Source organism: Pongo abelii, chromosome 19 (assembly GCF_028885655.2).
Source record: "Pongo abelii isolate AG06213 chromosome 19, NHGRI_mPonAbe1-v2.0_pri, whole genome shotgun sequence".
Lineage (NCBI taxonomy): Eukaryota > Metazoa > Chordata > Mammalia > Primates > Hominidae > Pongo > Pongo abelii.
The window spans coordinates 28,413,747-28,431,636 of NC_072004.2; positions in this window are offsets into that span (position 1 = coordinate 28,413,747).

Here is a 17,890-nt window from a genome sequence, read left to right on the forward strand (position 1 = left end):
CCACAAAGCCAGGGTGCCTAGCTCTTATGCTTTTGGCTACAGCAGACTTCCCACTTGACCCTGGTTCTGGACAAGATAATTTTTCCCCACTTGAGGCTATATTACATATTTCCATTGGAAGCTTCTCTCACCCTGAAACCGCTGCCTGAGTTAGCTGGCAGACTTCTGTGAGTTTCCCTGTAATGCAAAATCAGAAACAGCTTCCCTCAGTTTGTGCTAGATACTGGGGATGATGGCAAGGCTCTTCCCACTGCCGCTCCTTTTATAAGCCCACTGCTTCATAAATCTCTTCCTGCACTGGGTATGGTTAGACCTTCTCCTGTGACCTGGATTGCCAAATTAATCACTGGGAGTGTATATTCTAAGGGCAATTTCTCCCCCTCTCACACTCTGGGGATTTAAAAGTTTCTGCCTGGCTCATTGTTTAGGCAGAAGTCTGACGTTTTTTTCTAAGGGTCTGTGGTTTCCTGTTAAGTTTCTGCATTGCTTCTGGGAAAACAGTTTGCAATATGGACCTCTACACACAATTGTGTTTTTCCAAGTAGGAGATGCTTGCTAACACTACTTCCAATCTTCATCTTAGATGGCGTCTCTTTAAAATAATATGTTATATCTAAAATTATTTTCTATAAGCCTCATGATAACCACAATTCAAAAACCCATAATAGATTCATTAAAAATATAAGCAATAAATTAAAATATACTAAAAGAGAAAATTGTTTAACCACAAAGGAAGACAGGAAAAAAAAATAAGTAAGGGAAGAGTTATGAAATATTCAGAAAACACACAATAAAATATTAGTAGTAAGTTCTTACTTATCAGTATTAACACAGAATGTTAGTAAACTCAATTCTCTAATTAAAAGGCATAGAATTCTGAGTGGATAAAGAAACAACACCCAATTATATGCTGTCTACAGGAAAACTACTTCTCCTACAAAGACATATACATACTAAATGTAAAAAGGTGAAAAATAATATACCATGTAAGTAGAAACCAAAAAAGAGGAAGGATAGCTTTACTGATATCAGATAAAATAGAATACAAGTCAAAGACTATTAAAAGAGACAAAGAATGTCACTATATAATAATAAAAAGGTCAATTCGGCAAAAGAATAAAACAATTATAAATATCCGTCTACCACAGGAGCACCCATGTATATAAAGCCAACAGTAATAGATCTACAATGAGAGATACATATCAATACAATTATGGTAGGGGACTTCAACACACCACTGTCATTAATAGACAGATAATCCAGACAGATAATTAATTAAGAAACATTGGATTTAAACTACATAGTAGACCAAATAGGTCTAATCAATGTTTATAGGACATTTCATATGGCTGCTGTGGAATGCATATTATTCCAATTACCAAATGGAACATTGTCTAGAATAGACCACATTTTAGGCCACAAGAGATGTCTCAACAAATTTTCAAAAAACTGGAAATGATATTCAGTACCTTTTCTGATCACAAAGGAATAAAACTAGATATCAATTAAAAAAAGAAACCTCAGAAGATATACAAAACACAATAAAATTAAACAATACAATTCTGAAAGACCAGTGGGTCAATGAAGAAATTGAAAAGGAGACTAAAAAATTTCTAGAAACAAATGAAAATGGAACTATAACACACTAATATCTGGTACAGGACAAAATCAATGCTAAAAGGAAAAAAACTAGGAACTCAAATAAAATTCCAAATAACATACCTCAAGGAACTAGAAAACCAAAAAGAAATCAATCACAAGGTTTGCATAAGGAAAGAAATAATAAAATCAAAGTATAAGTAAATGAAATTGAGAATAAAATAATTATAGGCTATTAACAAACAAAAAGTTGGGTTTTGAAAAGATAAATAAAAATCAATAAAGTGTCATCTAGACTAAGGAAAAAAGAAAGTGGACTCAACTAAAAAGAATCAGAGATAAAACAGAAGACATAACACATGAGACCACAGAAATACAAAGAATCATTAGACACTATTGTGAGCAACTCTCTCTAACAAATTGGAAAACCTAGAAGAAATGGAGAAATTTCTGGACTCACACAGCCTACCAAGATTGAACCATAAAGAAATGGAAAACCTTAAAAAACCAAAAAACAAATAATGAGATCAGAGCTCTAATAAGACTTCCATCTAAGAAAGCCTAGGAACTCGTGGCTTCACTCCTGAATCTACCAAATATTTAAAGAACTAATACCAATCCTACTAGAGTTATTCCAAAAAATTGAAGTCGAATTAATATTTCCAAAATCATTGTATGAGGCCGCCATTACACTGATAGCAAAATAAGAGAAGGACACAACCAAAAACAGGAAAGAAAACTACCAGCCAGCCAGTATCAACGATAAACATAGATACAAAAATCCTCAACAAAATGCTAGCAAACTGAATTCAACACCACATTTAAAAGGTCATGACCAAGTGGGATTCATCCAAGGATGCAAGACTCATTCAGCATATGCAAATCAATAAACATGATACATCACATTAGCAGAATCAAAAACAAAAGCAAATAATCATTTCAAAAAATGCTGAAAATGTATGAAATAAAATTTAATATTGCTTTAAAATAAAAACACTCAACAAATTGGTTATAGAAGAGCATAGCTTAGGATACCAAAGGCAATATATGACAAACCAATTGTTAACTTCATAAGGAAAGCAGAAGACATGAAATGCTTTTCTCAAAGATCTGTAACAAGGCAAGGATATCCACTTTCCCCACTTTTATTCAACATAATGCTGAGAGTCTTAGCTAGAGCAATTAGGCAATAGAACAAAGGAATAAAGGGCATCCAAACTGGAAAGGAAATAGTCAAATCAGCCTACTTCTCAGATGACATAATCACACACTTAGAAAACCTGACGACTCCACCAAAAAGCTGTTAGAGCCAGTAAGCAAATTCAGTAAAGCTTCAGAAAACAAGATCAACATACAAAAATCAGTAGCATTTCTATATGCCAACGGTGAACAATCTGAAAATCAATAAATCAATCCATGTATAATAGTTACAAAGAATATAAAATGCCTAGGAATCATTTTAACCTAAGAAGTGAAAGATCTCTAGAAGGAAAACTATAAAACACTGATAAAAGAAATTGAAGTGGACACACCAAAAAATGGAAATACATTCCAGGCTCAAGGACTGGAATAATTAATATTGTTTAAATGACAATGTTACCCAAAGCAATTTATAGATACAATGCAACCCCTATCAAAACACGAATGACGTTCCTCTTATGAATGGAAAAATCTCCTAAAATTTACGTGGAACTACGAAAGATCTGAAGTACCAAAGCAATCCTGAGCAAAGGGAACACGGTTGGAGGCATCACACTAGCTGACATCAAAATATACTACAATGTTATTGTAAACAAATCAACATGATACTAACATAAAATATTCCATACAGACCAATGGAATAGAAAACAAAACCCAAATATAAATTCACACATCTAGAGCCAATTCTTCTTCAACCAAACACTAAGTATATTCAATAAGGGAAAGATAGTGCCTTCAAAAAACTGGTGCTGAGAAACCTGGATATCTATATGCCAAAGAATGAAACTAGGCCCCTATTTCTCACCAAATGCAAAAATCAAATAAAAGTGGATTAAAGACTAAAATATAATGCCTGAAACTATAAAACTACTAAAAGAAAACATTGTAAATCTGCTTCAGGACATCGGTCTGAGCAAATATTTTTTTGTGAAAGACTTCAAAAGCACTAGTAACTAAAGTAAAAATACGCAAGTGGAATTGCATAAAGATAAAAGCTTCTGCATAGCAAAGGAAACAACATAGTGAAAAGACAACCAGCAAAATGAAAGAAAATATTTACAAAGTATGTCTGACCAGAGATTAATAACCAGAATATATAACGCCCTCAAACAACTCAATAGCAAAAAATATGCCAGCCACAGAATGACACACATTGCACGCTCTTACTCATACATAGGAGCTAAATTTAAAAAATAAACTTATGGAATTGATTCAGGGAAAATGGCAGACAGGAGGCAGGACTAACTTGCAGCATCCACTCGGATGGACAAAGCAGTGTGTGGAAACCAATATCTTGAACTTTTTCTCCAAGAACTACTGCAGGAACATATCAGGAATTAAAGAGAATCCACAGACCCTCTGAAGGAGGTGGGTTGCTGTGGGTTCTGTGGTTCTGTGGGACAGGTGAGGAATTGTGAGTCTGCTTGCTTTCTCCACTGGGGAAAGTTCTCAGCCCTGCTCACCAGCTGCCTGGAAGTAAACTCGGTGCTGTTTTGGGAACACAGTGGGAGTGAGACCAGCCTTTTGGGCTGTGGGCTGCATGGGAGCTGGGTGAAGACTGTGAGGACTGTGGCTGCCAGCTTTTCCTCACTTCCCTGGTGACCTGTGTGATTCAGCAGGGACAGCCAAAATCCCTCTGGGAACATAACTCCCTTGGTCTGGGAACCACACCGCATCCCCCACGGCAGCCACAGCAAGCCCCATGGAAGGAGAGTCTTAAACACAGACATGCCTAACCCTGACCCCACCTGATGGTCTTTCTCTACCTATCCTGGCAGCAGAAGAAGAAAACATAATCTCTTGGGAGCTCTATGACCCTGCTCACCACCTGATTCACCCTAACCTACCATAGCGGTTGTGCTCTTGACAGCACAACCTCCTGCTTGAAAATGCAAAAAACACAAAACTAGTGCACTTAACAAAAATGCAACAAAAGACCCTCACAGAATCCACTTTACTCCTCTGTTACCTCCACCAGAGCAGGTGCTTGTATCCACAGCTGAGAGACCTGGAGACGGGTCACTTCACAGATCTCTTTGCAGACATTTCCCAGTACCAACCCCGAGCCTGGTAACTCTGCTGGGTGGCTAGATCCAGAAGAGAAGTAACAACCACTGTAGTTGAGCCCTCAGGAAACCCCATCCTTAGGAGAAAGGGGAGAGCACCATATCAAAGGAGCACCTTGTGGGACAAAAGAATTTGAGTAGCAGCCCTTGAATCCCAGAACATCTCTCTGACATAGTCTACCCAAATAAGAGTGAACCAGAAAAACAATTCTGGTAATATGACAAAACAAAGTTCTTTAACACCCCCTAAAAGATCATACTAGCTCACCAGCAATGAATTCAAACCAAGAAGAAATGTCTGAATTGCCAGGGAAAATAATTCAGAAGGTCAACTATTAAGCTAACCAAGGAGGCACCATAGAAAAGTGGAGTCCAATGTTAAGAAATCAATTAAAAAAAAAGATACAAAATATGAATGGAAAAATGTGCAGTAAAATAGATAGTGTAAATAGAAAACCATCACAGCTACTGGAAGTGAAGGACACACTTAGAGAATTGCAAAATGTACCGGAAACTCTCAGCAATAGAAGAGAACAAGTAGAAGAAAGCATTTCAGAGCTTGAAGACAAGGCTCTTGAATTAACTCAATCCTACAAAGATTAAAAAAAATAACAAAGCCTCAAAGAAGTTTGGGATAAGGTTAAACAACCAAATCTAAGAATAATTGGTATTCCTAAGGAAGAAAAAAAATCTATAAATTTGGAAAACATATTTGAGGGAATAATTGAGGAAAACTTCCTGAACCTTGCCAGAGATCTAGACATTGAAATATAAGAAGGTAAAAGAACACCCGGTCAATTCATCACAAAAAGATCATCATCGAAGCACATAGTCATCAGGTTATCTAAAGTTAAGAAACATTTTAAAAATCTTAAGAGTTGTGAGTCAAAAGCCTCAGGTAAACTATAAAGAAAAATCTATCAGATTAACAGCAGATTTCCTGGCAGAAACACTACAAGCTAGAAAGGATTGGAGTCCTAAGTTAACCTTCTTAAACAGAACAATTACCAGCCAAGAATTTTGTATCCAGCAAAACTAAGCATTATAAATTAAGAAAAGATACAGTCTTTTTCAGACAAACAAATGTTGAGTGAATTTGCCACTACCAAACCGGAACTATAAGAACTGCTAAAAGGAGCTCTAAATCTTGAAATAATTTCCCAAAATACATCTAAATAGAACCTCATTAAACTGTAAATCTCACAGGTCTTATAAAAAACCACAATGATAAAAACCTAAGGTTTTCAGGCAACAAATAGCATAATGAATAGAATAGTACCTCACATCTCAATACTAATGTTGAATGTAAATGGACAAAATACTCCACTTACAGGATACAGAACAGCAGAATGGATAAGAATTCACCAACCAAATATCTGCTATCTTCAAGAGACTCACCTCACACATAAGGACTCACATAAACTTAAGGTGAAGGGGTGAAAAAGATATTCGATGTAAATGGAAACCAAAAAACAAATATTCTTATGTCAGACAAAACAGACTTTAAAGCCGCAGCAGTCAAAAAAGACAAAGAAGAACTGTGATGATAAAAGGAGTAGTTCAACAGAAAGATATCACAATACTAAATATATATGCACCTAACACTGGAGCTTCCATATTTTTAAAACAACTACTACTAGACCTAAGAAATAACATAGGCAGCAACATAATAATAGTGGGGCTCTTCAATACTTCACTGACAGCAGTAGACAGGTCATCAAGACAGAAAGTCAACAAATGAATAATAGACATAAACTATGCCCTAGAACTAATGTACTTAATAGTTATTTACAGAACATTCTACTCAACAACTGCAGAATATATGTTCTTTTTTTTTTTTTTTCCAAGTCTCACTCTGTTGCCCAGGCTGGAGTGCAATGATGCAATGACATGATCTCAGCTCACTGCAACCTCCACCTCCTGGGTTCTAGTGATTCTCCTGGCTCTGCCACCCAAGTAGCTAGGATTACAGGTGTGTGCCACCACATCCAGCTAATTTTTGTACTTTTAATAGAGATGGGGTTTCATCATGTTTGCCAGGCTGGTCTCGAATTCCTGATCTCATGTGATCAGCCCACTTTGGCCTCCCAAAGTTCTGGGATTACAGGCATTAGCCGCAATGCCTGGCATGACATTCTGTTCATCAGCATATGGAATATTCTCCAAGAAAGATCATATGATAGGCCACAAAACAGTCTCAACTAATTTAAGAAAACTGAATTTATAACAAGTACTCTCTCAGACCACAGTGGAATAAAATTGGAAATCAAACTCAAAAACAACCCTTAAAATCATGCAAATACATGAAAATTAAATAACCTGCTTCTGATTGATTTTTGGGTGAACAATAAAATCAGGTGGAAATTAAAAATTATTTGAACTGAATGAAAATAGTGATACAGCCTATCAAAACCTCTGGGAAACAGTAAATGTGGTGCTAAGTGAAAAGTTTATAGCATTAAATATCTACATCAAAAAGTCTGACAGAGCACATATAGACAATCTAAGGTCACATCTCAAGGATCTAGAGAAACAAGAACAAACCAAAGCGAAACCCAACAGAAGAAAAGAAATAACCAAGATCAGAGCAGAAATATATACAATTAAAACAAAAAAAAAAACAAAAGATAAATGAAATGAAAAGTTAGTTTTTTGAAAAGATAAAATTGATAGACCATTAACAAGAGTAACTGAGGAAAGAAGAGAGAAGATCCAAATAAACTCAATTAGAAATAAAACAGGAGATATTATAAGTGATACCACAGAAATACAAAAGATCATTCAAGGCTACCATAAACACCTTTATGTGCATAAACTAGAAAACCTAGAGGAGATAGATAAATTCCTGGAAATACACAACCCTCCTAGATTAAACAAGAGAAAAATAGAAACTCTGAACAGACCAATAATAAGCAGCAAAACTGAAATGTTAATATAAACATTACCAACAAAAAAAAGTCCAGTACCAGATGGGTTCACAGCTGAATTCTATCAGTCATTCAAAAAATAATTGGTACAAAACATATTGACATTATTCCACAAGACAAAAAAAGACAGAATCCTCCCTAAATCATTTTATGAAGCCAGTATCACCCTAGTACCAAAACCAGGAAAGGTCATAACAAAACAAGAAAAATACAGACCAATATCTCTGATGAACATAGCAAAAATTTAAACTAAATACTAGCTAACCAATTTTAACAGCATAATAAAATGCTAATCCACCATGATGAGGTGGGTTTCATATCAGGGATGCAAGGATGGATTCATATCTGCAAGTCAATAAATAGGATATGCCACATAAACAGAATTAAAAACAAAAATTACATGATTATCTCAATAGATACATTTGACAAAATATAGCATTCCTTTCTATTAAAACCCTCAGCAATATTGGCATAGAAGGGACATAGCTTAAGGTAATAAAAACATTCTATGATAAACCCACAGCCAACATTATACTGAATAGGAAAAAATTATAATCATTCCCCTTGAGAACTGGAACAAGACAAGGATGCCCACTTTCACCACTTCTATTCAACTTAATACTGGAAGTACTATCCATAGCAATCAGACAAGATGAAGAAATATAGGACACCCAAATTGGTAAAGAAGAAGTCAAAATTTCACTGTTTGCTGATGTCATAATTGTATACGTAGGAAACCCTAAAGGCCTATTCAAAAAGCTGCCAGAACTGATAAATGAATTCAGCAAATTTCAGGATACAAAATTAATGTACACAAATTAGTAGCTCTGCTACACACCAACAGTGACCAAGTGCAGAATCAAATCATTTATAGAATTCTGATGGAACCCAAAAAGAGTGTGCATAGCCAAAACAAGACTAAATGAAAAAAAAAAAAAAAAACAAATCTAGAGGCATCACATTGTTCAACTGCAAACTACATTATAAGGCCATAGTCACCAAAACAATATGGTTCTTGTATAAAAACACTCATATAGGCCAATGGAACAGAATAGAAAATGCAGAAATAAGACCAAATACTTACAGTCACCTGATCTTCAACAAAGCAAACGAAAACTTAAAGTGGGGAAAGGACAACCTATTCAACAAATTGTGCTGGGATATTTGGCAAGCCTCGTGTAGAAGAATAAAACTACATCCTCATCTGTACCTTATGCAAAAATCACCTCTAGGTGGATCAAAGACTTAAATCCAAGACCTTAAATCACAAAATTCTAGAAGATAACATTGGAAAAGTCCTTCTAGACATTGGCTTAGGCAAATACTTTATAACCAAGAACTGGAAAGAAAATGCAACCAAAACCAAAGATAAATAGACAGGTCCTAATTAAACGAAAAAACTTCTGTGCAATAATGAAATCATCAGCAGAGTAAACAGACCACCTGCAGAGTGGGAGAATATCTTTTTAATCTATACATCCAACAAAGAACCAATATTCAGAATCTACAAGCAACTCAAACAAATCAGCAAGTAAAAAACAAACAATTCTATCAAAAAGTGAACTAAGACAATAGACAATTCTCAAAAAAAGATATACAAATGGCCAACAAACATGAAAAAATGCTCAACATTACCAGTTACTAGGAAAATGCAAATCAAAACCACAATGAAATACCACCTTATTCCTGTAAGAATGGCCATAATTCTTTTGGAGGCCGAGGCAGGTGGATCACGAGGTCAGGAGTTCGAGCCCAGCCTGGCCAACATGGTGAAACCCTGTTTCTACTATAAATGCTAAAAATAGCTGGGCATGGTGACGGATGCCTGTAATTCCAGCTACTCAGGAGGCTGAGGCAGGAGAATTGCTTGAACCTAGAAGGCAGAGGTTGCAGTGAGCCGAGATCATGCCACTGCACTCCAGCCTGGGTGACAGAGCAAGACTCCATCTCAGAAAAAATAAAAATAAAAAAAAATAGATGTTGGCATGATGTGGTCAAAAGGGAACACTTTTACACTCTTGATGGGAATGTAAACTAGTACATCCACTATGGAATACTGTGTAAAATTTCATTAAAGAACTAAAAGTAGATCTACCATTTGATCCAGCAAGCCCCCTACAGGGTAACTACCTGGAAGAAATGAAGTCATTCTACGAAAAATATACGCGCACATGCATGTTTATAGCAGCACAATTCACAATTTCAAAATTATGGAACCAGCCTCAATCTCCATCAATCAAAGAGTGGTTTACTATGGTATATATACCATGGAATACTACTCAGCAATAAAAGATAATGAAATAATGGCATTTGCAGTAACCTGGATGGAATTGGAGACCATTATTCTAAATGAAGTAACTCAGGTATGGAAAAACAACCATCACATGTCCTCACTTATAACTGAAACATATACTATGAGGACACAAATATTTAATACAATGGACTTTGGGGAGTCAGAGGAATGACTGAGAGTGGCATGAAGAATCAAAGGCTATACTTCGGGTCCAGTGTACATGGCTCAGGTGATGGGTGCTCCCAAATTTCCGAAGTTACCACTGAAAAACTTATTCATGTAACCAAATACCACCTGTTCCCTAGAAATCAACTGAAATAAAAAAATGAACTTATGGAGTTAAAAGATAGAATGATAGATTCCCCAGGTTGAGAATGGTTTGTGTGTAGGAGGGGGAATTAAAGAAAGATTCATTATTGGGTGCAAACATACGGTTAAGTAGAAAACGTAAATTCTAATGTTCAATAGGAGACTAGAGTGACTATAGTTTGCAACAATATATTATGTATTTCACAGAAACTAGAAGAGAGGATTTGAAATATTCAATCAATATTCAAAGACAAATATTATTTGTTCTCACTCATAATTGAAAGCTAAAAAAAATGATTTCTCAAAGGTAGACTAGATTGGTGGTTATCAGAGGCCAGGAATGCAAGGGGGCAGAAGATGAAGAAAGGCTGATTAATGGAAATAAATATTCAATTTGACAGAAGAAATAATAACTAGTGTTTGACAGAACAGCAGGGTAAATATAGTTACCAATAAACTATTGTTTATTTCAAAATAGCTAGAAGAGGAAAATTCAAGTGTTTCCAGCATAAAGAAAATATAAACATTTAAGATGATGAATGTTCCAATTAAACTGATTTGATCTTACAAATTGTGTGATTGTGTTAAATTATCATATATACCTCAAACATTGCACATCTATTATGTATTATTTAAAAATTTAAAATTTAAAATATATATTGGATTGAGCCAAGAAAAAATAGAAAATTTAGATGAGATGATCTTTTCAATAACAAATGAGTCAAATAGAAACAATATAACATTAACATTTTCTTACATACAAATGGATTAACTTTTGAAATTAAAAACTGGAGATTGTTAGACTTGGAAAAACTGCTGAGAGGCAGTATATCCTTTCTATAAGAGGCATACTTTAAATACAGATATGTAGAGACTAAATGCAAGATAAGCCTTCCAATGCACACAGTATGAAAATGAAATATAGTGTGATGATATTTATTCAAGCAACAGTGAAGTCAAGAAAATGAATATTACCAAAATAATGAGATATTTTGCAATGATGATAATCAAATTACTTCAATTAGCATAACATCAAAATGAGTATGCTGCTAAATGCAAAGCTTCAAAATACATAGAGATAGCTAACAGTACTACTGGGAGAAAAATACAAATCCACAGTGACATTTACATACGTTAAGACTCCCCATTTTAGAATCTAGTTTTAAAAATAACTGAATCCATAAAAGTATAAATTATCTATATGTACTTAAATATTTTCATTTTATTAATATCTTGGACCCTGTATTAGTTCATTCTTACAATGCTATAAATACATACTTGGGACCGGCTAATTTATGAAAAAAAGAGGTTTAATTGACTCCCAGTTCCCCAGGCCGTACAGGAAGCATGGCTGAGGAGGCCTTAGGAAACTTACAATCATCAAGGAAGGTGAAGGGGAAGCAAGCACATCTTCACATGGACAGCGAGAGAGAGAGAAAGAGATAGAAGTGTGAAGTGCTAAACACTTTCAAACAAGTAGATCTCATGTGAACTCACTCACTATCACAAGAACAGCAAGGGAGAAATCCACCCCCATGATTCAATATCTCCCACCAGATCCCTCCCTCAACAATAGAGATTACAATTCAACTTGAGATTTGGGTAGGCACACAATGCAAAACCACATTATTTTGTCCGGGACCCTCCCAAATCTCATGTTCTTCTTACATTTCAAAACATGAGTATGCCTTCCTAATAGTCTCCTGAATTCTTAACTTATTCCAGCATTAACTCAAAAATCAAAGTCTAAAGTCTCATCTGAGAAAAGGCAAGTCCTTTCCACCTATGAGCCTTGAAACTGTAAATTTAAAAAAAAATTGTTACTTTCAAGATATAATTGGGGTACAGTCATTGAGTATGACTTTCTATGCAAAAAGAGTGAAAGTGACAAAAACAAAGGGGCAACAGTCCCCATGCAACTCCAAAACCGAGCAGTGCAGTCATTAAATCTTAAAGCTCCAAAATAATCTTCCTTGATTCCATGTCTCACATCCAGGCCAAGTGACACAAGGGGTGAGATCACAAGGCCTTGGGCAGTTCAGCCACTGTGGCTGCTTTCATGGGTTGGCATTGATTCCCTGTAGCTTTTTTCAGTCACACTGTGAAAACTGTTGGTGCATCTACCATTCTGGGGTCTGAAAGTCAGTGGCCTTCTTCTCACAGCTCCATTAGGTAGTGCCTCTGTGTGAGGGCTCCAAACCCACATTTCCCCTTCACACTGTCCTAGTACAGGTTCTCCAAAAGGGCTCTATCCCTGGAGATGACTTCTGTCTGGACATTTAGGTGTTTCCATACAACCTCTGAAATCTAGGAAGAGGCTCCCAAACCTCAGTTCTGTGCACCCACAGGCTTAATACCATGTGGAATCCTTGGTTGCTTCCAGCTTGTACCCTCTGGAGCAGGGGCCTGAGCTGTACCTTGGCCCCTTTTAGTGACAGCTGGGGCTGGAGTGGCTGGGATGCCGTCACCATGACCCAAGGATGCACAGAACAGTGAGGCCCTGGGCCTGGCACACAAAACCATTTTTGCCTCCTAGGCCTCCAGGCCTGTGATAGGAAGGGCTGTCATGAAGGTCTTTAAAATGCCTTTGAGGCATCTTTCCTATTGTCTTGGGTATTAACATTTGGTGCCTCTCTGCTTTTGCAAATTTCTGCAGTCTGCCTGAATTCCTCCACAGAAAATAAGTTTTTCTCTTTTCTACCACTTGGCCATGCTTTAAATTTTCCAAACTTTTAAGCTTTGCTTTCCTTTTAAATATAAGTTCCTGTTTCAGATAATCTCTTTGCTCTTGAATATGAGTGTATGCTGTTAAAAGCAGCCAGACCATGTCTTGAATCCTTTGCTGCTTAAAATTTCTTCCACTAGATACCCTAAACCATCTCTCAAGTTCAAAGTTCCACAGATCTCTAGGACAGGAGGATAATGCTGCCAGTCTTTTTGTTAAAGCTCATCAAGAGTAACCTTTTTACTCCAGTTCCCAATAAGTTCCTCATCTCCATCTGAGACCATCTCAGCCTGGACTTCATTGTCCATAACACTATCAGTATTTTGGTCACAACAATTTAAAAAATCTCTAGGAAGATCCAAACTTTCCCTCATCTTCCTGTTTTCTTCTGAGCCTTCCAAAGTGTTCCAACCTCTCTGCCCATTACCCAGTTCCAAAATCGCTTCCACATGTTTAGGTATCTTTATAGCAATGTCCACTTTTCTGGTACCAATTTTCTGTATTAGTCTGTTCCCACACTTCTATAAAGACATGGCTAATTTATGGAGAAAAAAGATTTAATTGACTAACAGTTCCACAGTCTGTACAGAAAGCATGGCTGAGAAGGCCTTAGGAAACTTACAATCATGATGGAAGGCACAGGCAAAAAAGGGCCATTTTCACATGACTGGAGGAAGAGACAGAACAAAGCGGGAAGTACTACACACTTTCAAACAACTGGATCCCATGAGAACTTACTATCATGAGAACAACAAGGGGGAGATCCACTTCCATGATCCCATCACCTCCCAACAGCTCCCTCCCATAACACTGGAGATTGCAATTCAACATGAGATCTGGGTGAGGACAGAGCCAAACCACATCAGACCCTAAATTGAAGAACCATAAAATGAACATCTTTTAATGTCCACATGATATGCTAAGTTAGATCACATACTGTGTCAAAAAATATGTAAAATTATCTCAACAGATTAAAATCTTATAGAATATGTTGTCTATTTCTAATAAAATTAAATTTGAAATCAATAATAAAAAGACATTAAAACATCCTCACTTGATTTTAAATGAAATGACACTTGTAAATAATACCTGGCCAAAGCAAATAATCACAAGGGAAATTAGAAATTGTGTCATACTAAAAAATAATTAAATCGCAAAATAAAATTTTTGTGATATGCTTTCAACACAGTGCTTAGGAAGAAATTTATAAATATAAATGTACTCATTGGATTATGTCAATTTTCTCATTTTATGTCTCCTAAACTTACACTTTATAATTCGTTGCAAGAGTTCTATTTGTTAAAATTCTTACAGTGGTAATGCAAATTTGAATACTTGAATTTTGTTTTAAACTACCACAATGTACCCCTTTTTGTTACAAAACTTTAAAAAAATAAAGTTTTCTAGTTTATATTGTTGATGTGCAGAAGAGATAAAGGGAGGGCCTCTAATAAGTACAGCATGAAAAAAGTTAATGTTCCTCCTGTTTTTGCTGACTGTGGGCTCCTCTGGTTCCTTAATATCATATTCTCCAGATCAGGGATTTTGGGGCAAGAAATTTGTTCAGCACAATTACGTCTAGTAGATAGAGCTACTTAACTGCGTTGGCCTGTGTTGCAATAAATAATAAATAATAGACCAAACCTCAATACAGCGGAACAGCTGTCACCACAGCTAACAGTGGAGCCAATCATGAGGTCAGACGAGAACTGTAACTGGGGAGCACACATAGGCCCAGCTGCCAGAGCTAACAGCACATATATCTTTATATCTGGGTGGCTGTAGCTGCCAAACCTTTTCCACAAGCAGCTTTGTGTATTGACTTCAAGCCTGATAGAAAGACGGAGAAAAAAAATTGCACATTCAACAATGCTAGAAATAGAGAGAAGAATGTGTCAAATAATGGTGTAAATGTTTGATGTATGGTGAATATTATTTTCAAAGAAGAAATGTGTTTTTAAAATGTTTAGTTCTTTTGGTCAAGGACTATGTCTAACTTTTTTTGACAATTTTCATTGAGATTATTATTTATTGTATTTAGTTCTCAAGATTCTCATTGTGCTTAAGTCTTCAATTCTATTTGAACACGGAGGCTAAACTATTTCAATAATAGATACATAATACTGAAAATTATTTACTTAATTGAGATACTAAAATACTTTTTTCTATACTTTATCAAATCTGTGTTCTAACTAAAAAACACTAACATTTATTGTATTGGTTGTCATTGTTCCCTTAATGTTCACATTACATTGCTAAGTAAAATGATAACTTCAGGATTGGCACAAGGGTAAATATTGCATAGAAACCACAGACCCAGGTGAAAGGTAAAATATCTTAAACTATTTGATGTTGCCCACAGTGCAGGTCATAGTGGCATAACTTTATCTGAACTTCATGTCTCTACAAATACGAACAAGATGCAAAAGAGATGCTATGATTAGAATGACTGCCCTGTGAGGTACTTTGAGGAATTTCTGCCCTCTGACTTTAAGTAACATATAAACTGTTGACCACAGATGACAATTTGGGACAGTTGTTTTATGCCAGTCTTTCCATGTACAAGTAGAATAACTGAGAAAAACTGCGCACTTCTGAGTGTTTGCTGAGAGCCAGGGTGTATTGAAAATCAAATGGCCAGGCCTCAAACAAGCGTGAGATTTTGTCCTAAAATTCTTTTTCATGAGAAGATATGCTGAGTATATTATATATATATATTTATTATATTCACATCTTTAATAAAAAATACATTTAAAAAAATTCTAAAGAATCAAAAGCTATTTCAAGTGTTTTAATATAGTGGTATTAAAATTCATATTCCTAATCTATACTTTGGAAATTTATTATCTATTTTAATAAACAATTTAATCATACTACTGTTGTGTTCGGATGAAGTAGTCTCAGTTTATGATATGGGTCTTCATGTAAATCGGCCTAAGCAAAGAATGAGCTTGTCTTTCCTGATTTTTTTGCTCTTTGTGAAAATTGTATTTTTCAATGCAAATGGTATACTAGCATTTTGTTTAACATGTTAGCTGCTTATGAATTGTTTACAAACTGTTGTCTTTCTTGTGTCCTCTAAATTGAGAGACTGAAAACTCTGGGTATATTTCTATGTATGTTTAAATATCAGGTGTAACAAAAGTCAAACTAAAAGATCTTTATGTTTTCATCCATCTTGCCATCAATTGACAATTCCATCATGTTGCAGAATCCTTTCTTTGTATAATGCCTAATTTTAGTGGATAAATTTCAGTGGATTAATATACCCAAGTAGTTTGGCAACTTTGGATGATAAAATAAATTAATGTGCTGAAAAAGATGCAAATTAGAAAAGAGTACCTACTAGAACAATCCATAAAGGGTGTAACTATACATAAGTATTAGAAAGATAAACATATGGAGAAATATTTATTAAAAGTATAAACATCTAAGGAATGAGATATTTAAATGCTGTTCTGGAAGTATTTTATCACCATCTACTACTTACAGACCTCTGAGAAAGATACCTGTTTTATATTTGAATAGTACATTGTTGAAATCTTTTAGTAATTTGTTTTGTATTCATTTTAGCCTTTGAAATGTATATACTATTATTTTTATATTTTTTACATTTTGAGGAAATGCCTTTTATGCAATTTATAATAAAGTTCTTTGCCTATTTTTCTACTGAATTGACTGTGTGTGTGTGTGTGTGTGTGTGTGTGTGTGTATACAATATCACAGTATGAATTCTGTTATATATACACATATATGCAATGGAATTAGTGCTATATCATTATATCTGCATTGTACTCTCACTTGCTTTTTTGTTACTTTCTTAATTGTATTTGTTTAGGACAGGTTTTTGAAATTTTATGATAGTTAATTTATAGTGTTTTCTTTTTTTATTTTTAAAAATTTCACCTATACTGAGGTATGGAAAATAATATTCTCTTTTTCTCTAGAAGTTATGTGGTTTATTTCCCAGTTTAGATCTCTAATCTATATAAAATAATTTTTCTTTATGGTGTTATTTACAGGTAAGGTAAAGTTTTCAAAATATATATCCTATTACAATTTTTAATTTGAGAGAAACAGAGAAAGAGAGAGATACTAATTTAGACTTAATTGACAAACTTGTGTTTATATCATAATGGCCCATATTTCTAAGTGCTACTTCAATTGTAAGAACAAATAATAAGAAGACCTACCTACTGAGAGAGCAAAATTAAAACTTGATTAGATCAATCACAGAATGGGTAGAAATGATCTGCTTAAAATCTGTCAAGCTTAAAGTTAAGTAAATGCTTTTTTTTTTTAATTTAATTTAATTTAATTTAATTTAATTTTTTTATTATTATACTTTAAGTTTTAGGGTACATGTGCACAATGTACAGGTTAGTTACATATGTATACATGTGCCATGCTGGTGTGCTGCACCCATTAACTCATCATTTAGCATTAGGTATATCTCCTAAAGCTATCCCTCCCCCCTCCCCCCACCCCACAACTGTCCCCAGAGTGTGATGTTCCCCTTCCTGTGTCCATGTGTTCTCATTGTTCAATTCCCACCTGTGAGTGAGAATATGCGGTGTTTGGTTTTTTTGTTCTTGCGATAGTTTACTGAGAATGATGATTTCCAGTTTCATCCGTGACCCTATAAAGGACATGAACTCATCATTTTTTATGGCTGCATAGTATTCCATGGTGTATCTGTGCCACATTTTCTTAATCCAGTCTATCATTGTTGGATATTTGGGTTGGTTCCAAGTCTTTGCTATTGTGAATA